We start from the raw sequence: 6730 nt of genomic DNA on the forward strand, positions 1-6730 counted from the left end.
TCAAGCCTTTCGAGGTGTCTACTGAGGTAATTTTCACTTTTTGTGGAAAACTGTTGAAAATAAATCAAATTTATGAAAATTCATTATAAAAATAATTAAAATTAAATATGTTAATAATTTAAGTGCAAATTAATTATTTTATAAGTAAAGTGTGAATTTCAACAAAATTTACTACGAAACTGCATGAATTAGAGCTCAAAATGTGCTAAAAAAGTTTATATATTTTTGTGTTTCCAACCACCCCTAACCCATATCCGTCACCAGATTAGGGTTACAAAGTATTATAGTACAATTTAAATAATTTAACATTAAACAAAAATAATTATTTGAATTAAATAAAATAATCAAATACACAATTCTTTTATACTCTAAATGCATTTACGGGTCTTAAACCGAGCCTACGGGGCCCTAAAAATAGTTTGGTAACAATCATGGACTAATTTGTAACAAAATAGATAATTTTAGAAAAATGGAAAAATTTTGGAATCAGGGGTCACACTGCTGTGTGGCTAAGCCATGTGTCATAGAGACATGGCCGTGTCATCAACCATGTGACAAACCATGTATCTTTCAAAAAAATTTCACACGGCCGTGTGGTAAACCGTGGAACATTCAAAATATTCTCAAATGGCCATGTGTTAGATTGTGTTTAACTCGATGTAAGGTCACGCGCCGTGTCACAAACTGTGTGTCTACTTGTGTTCAATTTGATTTTAGGTCACACGGCTGTGTCGCAAGCCATGTCCTAGACCGTGTGACAAACTCTTTTAAAAAATAGTCGTGTGAAGAGAAATGTGCAGCACACGGCCGTGTGGCAGCACATGCCCTATGTAGTGTGCACCAAAATTTGCTTCTAAAACATCTTTCTTTAGTAGTTTCGTCATCGGCAAAGAAATGATTGAAAACTCTTTTACAAAACGTTGGTAATAACATGCTAAACCCAAGAAACTACGTACTTCAATAATAGTTCACGGTGATTTCCAATTTATAATGCTGAAATTTTGTTTAGATCAACACGAGTACCATTCGTAGATGTCACATGGCCCAAAAATCCAACTTTAGATAACAAAAATTCACATTTGCTAAATTATGTATAAAGCTACTTTTCACGCAGAGCTTGCAACACCACTCTCAAATGCTGATCATGTTCAACTTCATTCTTCAAATAAATTAAAATGTCATTAATAAACACTACCATGAACCAATCCAATGTGGCTGAAACACTCTATTCATTAAATCCATAAATGCGACAGAGGCATTCATCAAACCAAATGGCATAACCGGAAACCCATAATGGTCATATCGGGTTCTGAATGCTATTTTTAGAACATCTGGTTATTTAACACGTAACTGATAGTAGCCCGATCGTAAATCAATATTTGAAAATACAGTCACTCCTTTCAGCTGATCAAACAAATCATTGATTTACGGTAACAGATATTTATTCTTCATCGTCACTTTCTTCAATTGCTGGTAATCAATACACAACCTCAAAGTGTCATCTTTTTTTTTTACAAATAAAACAGGAGCTCCCCATGATGATACACTCAGTCTAAGGAACTCGTGATCTAATAATTCATGGAGCTGATACTTCAATTATTTTAATTCTGTTGGTACCATTTTGTACGATGCTATATATATTGGAGCAGTTCCCAGTACAACATCAAACTCAACTTCTTTTTCTGGTGGTAAACCCATTAATTCTTCTGGAAAAACATCCACGAATTCACATACATTTGGAACCAGATCTATTTTTTATTCAGATGCCCGAGTGTCTAGAATATAAGAAAGAAAAGCTTATGCACCATTACACATCGACTTCTATGCAGTTAAAGTTGTTATCATATTAGATGCATAATCAAATCATTATGTTTCAATGATAACAAAATCTCCACTCGTACGTTTTAAAACAATTTGTTTCTGCTTGCAACTAACAATTGCATCATGAACTGTTAGCCAATCCATTTCCAGAATAACATCAAATTTGTCAAAGGAAATAACATCAAATTAGTAGGAAATTCATAACCTCAAATTTTTAGTGGATAGTTTTTATAGACTTTATTAACTATTATACTTAGACCTATCGAATTTGATACTTTAACATCAAATTCAGTGGACTCTACTAGTATTTTCTTTTCTGAAGCTAATGTTGTGCATATATAAGAATGTGTGGAATAATAGTAACATCAAAAAGAGTGAAAGTACAAGCAATGACATCAAGTGTCGTAGCTTTCTCTTTACTTCAAATCACATAAGTTCTTACTGGTGCTCGACCATCAAATCTAAAAGTTGTATCACGTGATTCAATGGGGCTCCCTCCATAAATATTACAGTTCTCGGTTTTCTACCCCTTTAAGACACAGCTGTAGACTTGGCAACTTGCTCTAAACCATATAAAGCCTTATTCGTACATTCCTGTTGTAACGCCCCAAACCCGGCCTAGATGTTATTATTGGATCTCAGAAACTACATTAACAACATGTGAAATTATTTATTTATTTGAAAAATAAAGGTTTGAGTTTTGAAAACATAAAAATCTATAAGATGACAAATTTCATCTTTGCAAAAAGTACTTAGTAAAATATATTTATTTTAAAAAGAAAAGCGTCATTTATTTGTAATGTTTTTAGAAAACATTTAAAAACGAAGGATCTTATATTATAATTATAAAAATTAATTTTCATAAAAACTATTTAGAAAATTTACAAATTATTATTTCATTTAAATTTTAACAAAACATAATTGATTTACAAAATGACATTATCAAGAATACTTAAAATCCCATAATTTTTCATGGATGCATGATAGTTTAATGTCATAAAAATATAAATCACAAACCAAAAATAAAGGTAAAGTCCAAAAAATCTCAACCCAAAATCCAAATAGTTAAAAATCCAACAAATATCCATGATTTGAAATTTTTTGAGAGGCTCCATCAAGTGCTGAATCCAAGTCCTATGTTTGAGTGTTACCTGAGAGGTTGAAACACTGCCGGGGTGATCTTTTTAAGCCTAATGTGAGATTAGCAAAAATCATTCACAATATAAAAAAATCTGATACAAAGTCATAAAATCACATATTTCGATATTTCATAAGCATATCATGCATGATCATGTCGATGCATATTTTAGGAAAATGGTCCTACCTATCTCCGCTACATGCCATAATCAAGTTTTCCTAGAACTCGTTCAACCAACACATTAATTTGTGAATAGTGTCACAATAACGCAGATAAGCTGTCATATAAACAAAATCATAGAGAAGCCACCAGAGTCGTAGATAAACTACCATATAATCTAATCATGAACAGTGTTACATTAATGCAAATAAAATTCCATATACTTCCACCTTTCACATATCCCACCCCATACAAGTGATATTGTAACGACCCAATAGTCAAGGGTGTCGGAAAGTATTTTTCGGGACTCCATTTTCACAAACCAGACCCGTAAATATTTTTATTAAATATTTACAAAGTTAGTTTAGAGATGAATTAATTTTTGGATTAATAAATTTCGTGAAATCAGGAGTTGTGGACTAAATCACGTATGAGTTAAAAGTTCAATTATAGATTGAAATAAACAAAAAAGGACTAATGTAGCAATTGTACCATTAATTAAATTGGCTGGGAGGTGGCCGGCCATAGTTTAAGGATATATATGCATGTTTATTTTATATATATTACATTTATAAGTTAAATAATAATTATAATAGAAACATAATAAAAGAAATAGAAAGAAAGTGGAAAGAAAGAGACGAATGCATGCAAATTAAAAGAAAAATAAAGAAAAGAAAGAAAGAAAAGAGAAAGAAGAATGCACAGCTTTGGGGACCTTAGGGTTCAAGCTCAAATTGGTTAGTGCAATTTAGTCTTTTTCTTGTAAATTTTATGTTTTCGGAATCCCGGTAATTACAGCAACCTAACTCATGTTGTAATATTTAATATTATTCAATATTTATAATGTTACCATTGTTGCTTAGTTAAAGTTTTGGGAATTAAATTGATAAATTTTTAAGTTAGAAGTGGGAAAGGACTAAATAGTGAAGACAATTGTTGATTTTCAGTAGTAGGGACTAAATTGTGAAAAATTCAAAATTAAGGGGTAGAATTGAAAATGGAGAGCTAAATTTAGCTTAAAGTGAAATTAGAGTAAAAATATAAAGTTAAATGTGGAGATTAAAATTAGTCTCGGCTTAGGGACTAAATTGAGAATGAGTAAAAAGTAAAAATTTAATGTGAAATTAAAGTGTGTAATATTAATGTAATTTAATTTTTTTTATTTCATAGCTAACGTTGTACCAGAATCCTCGAGTGAAAAGTGGAAGGATAAAATTGACGTCGAATAGCTCGTAATTCATGGTTTGTGTTTCTATAATCCGAATAATAGTAGATCGTTGCATATTTAATTGTTTGCATATGGTAAACATTTGAGGTGAGTACTTTGGTACTTTGGGATTGAATTGAATTTATAGTGGATTTGAAGGGATTGATTTTGTGTATTATGAAATATGTTGATTATATGAATATTGAATTGACTATATTGACAATGTGTATATATGTGAAATTGAGACATTCTTTGTATTGAAAAATAAAATGAAACCCTATTAACAGGCTGAGTCAGATATAGATGGCATGCCATAAGATATGAAGAGTTTAAGGATTTCTTCATCCTCGAGTCGATGAGGCACTGGGTACCAATTTTCTTTGGTTTAACTGATGAGACACTGGGTGTCAATTTATTTAGCATTGGGCATAGTTATTACTTTGGATTTATCCGATGAGACACCAAGTGCCAAAATAGTGTGTTGGTTGGATACGTGTATCCGTCCGAGTCTGAGTCGTATTAATAGAGGAAATTAAATAATAAATTTATGTGTTTGATATTGAGATGGAAAAGTTGAGAAATGAAATATGAAATGATGAAATGAGATGTGAATCTTGAAATGAATTCAAGTATTGATCAAAATGATGAATCATGTCATTGCATAAGTTGGACTACCAAATGCTATATATATAGAATATCATTGATATGTGCTTGAACACGTGGAATATTATTGCCATGTGCTAAATTTTGTAAACTCTATTGAATGTGAATAAAGGAGTAAGTTGGCATTATTGATTAGATACATATGTTTTATAACATTACTTACTGCATCTTTATATCTTACCTATTCATATCAATTTTAAATTGTTCGGATTGTAGAAATACCACTAAGTTATACTTAGCATGCGGTTTTATTTTTCGTGCGCAAGTTAGCTACTTTTTAGCTTATCATCAACTCAGCATCCAACAACGAATTATGGACTCAAGTGTGGTGATGTTATATTTTGTAATGGCATGTACTTAGGGGGTCCTTTGTTGATGTGTTTATGATGTGATGATACTTTGGTTTCTTATTGAAATAATGGATAATTGTATATATGTGTGGTTATGGTTGAGGCAATGTTGGTATGATAGCTTAGCTAATGTTTGCATGTGTCTTAGTTCAAGCTTGGTAGCCTAAACAGCCAAAACATTAGCTCAATATTGGTAAGACTAGTATGGATGAAAGCTTTGAATGGTCGATACCTTGCTAGTATGTTTAAGGGTACATTGGTTAGGCATATTAGATGATTGTTTTGGCATATTTTGAGTATGTTTAATTGTGTTTTGGATAGGTTAAATGGTTGGTAATTCAACTGCTTAGCGCTCAAGCAAGTAGGAAATGGTAAACTTGAGTTTTAGGGTACTTTTAGGTGCATACGGTCTAAGACACGGTCTGTCACATTGTCTTGTGTCACACACGGGCAACACACATAGGTGTGTTCCCTGAGTGTGTTCAAAAATAGTATAGGTGTAGTTTCCACATGGGCTAACACACGACCTGCGTCACGGCCGTATGACCCAAGTCAGTGAGTTACACGGGCTGAGACACAGGCTGGGACACGGCCGTGTGTTTCAAGTTAATGAGTTACACGAGCAAGGACATGGCTGTGTCCCAATTTTTAATGTCAAATGGTCTTGGGCATTCCACACAGCCATGTGTTCCAATTTTGAAAGTCAAACGGTCTAGGGCGTTCCACATGGCCATGTTTCCCCTTTTTTTAAGTATTTTTGAAATTGCCTTAAACCTTTTAGAAATGTTCCAAATTAGTCCCTGTTCATTCATAGGCTATTTTTAGGGATATATCTACTCGAATTAAGGTCTGTAAAAGTATTTATACTCTGACTTGGAATGAATTAGCAAACCTGAATTAGGTGAAGTAGGTCATTCTACTAACATCATCGAAGGTTTTAGTAGTAGTAGTAGTGGTCGGAGTATGGTTCAATACTTTAATACTAATAATTGGAATAGTCTTATATGTATCCAGTTTCTAGCTTTCAAGAGGGAGTAAATAGTAATAAGAGTGTAGATAGAGGAAGACTAAGTTTAGCAATGTATAATAGTGATAAAAGTGTAGACAGTGGAATATCAAGTTTAGTATTGCATAGCATGATTCGTTATTCAATTTTATAAGATTCTAGTATGAAAGTATTAGATTGTCATGACCTACCATGTATATTATAATGTTAATGGTTAGCTTACATGTTTAATTATGATTGATTATTTGTTTTGATTTGTTAGTAATGTCTGTGACACTAATCTGACGATAGAGAGGGATTAAGGATGTTACAGATATGGCCAAAACACTCAAAATCATGTAGGCATATTTAACATGCAAATCACATACGTACTCAAGGTACCAAAA

The sequence above is a fragment of the Gossypium arboreum genome, chromosome 12 (genome assembly GCF_025698485.1).
Source record: "Gossypium arboreum isolate Shixiya-1 chromosome 12, ASM2569848v2, whole genome shotgun sequence".
NCBI classification, from domain to species: Eukaryota; Viridiplantae; Streptophyta; class Magnoliopsida; order Malvales; family Malvaceae; genus Gossypium; species Gossypium arboreum.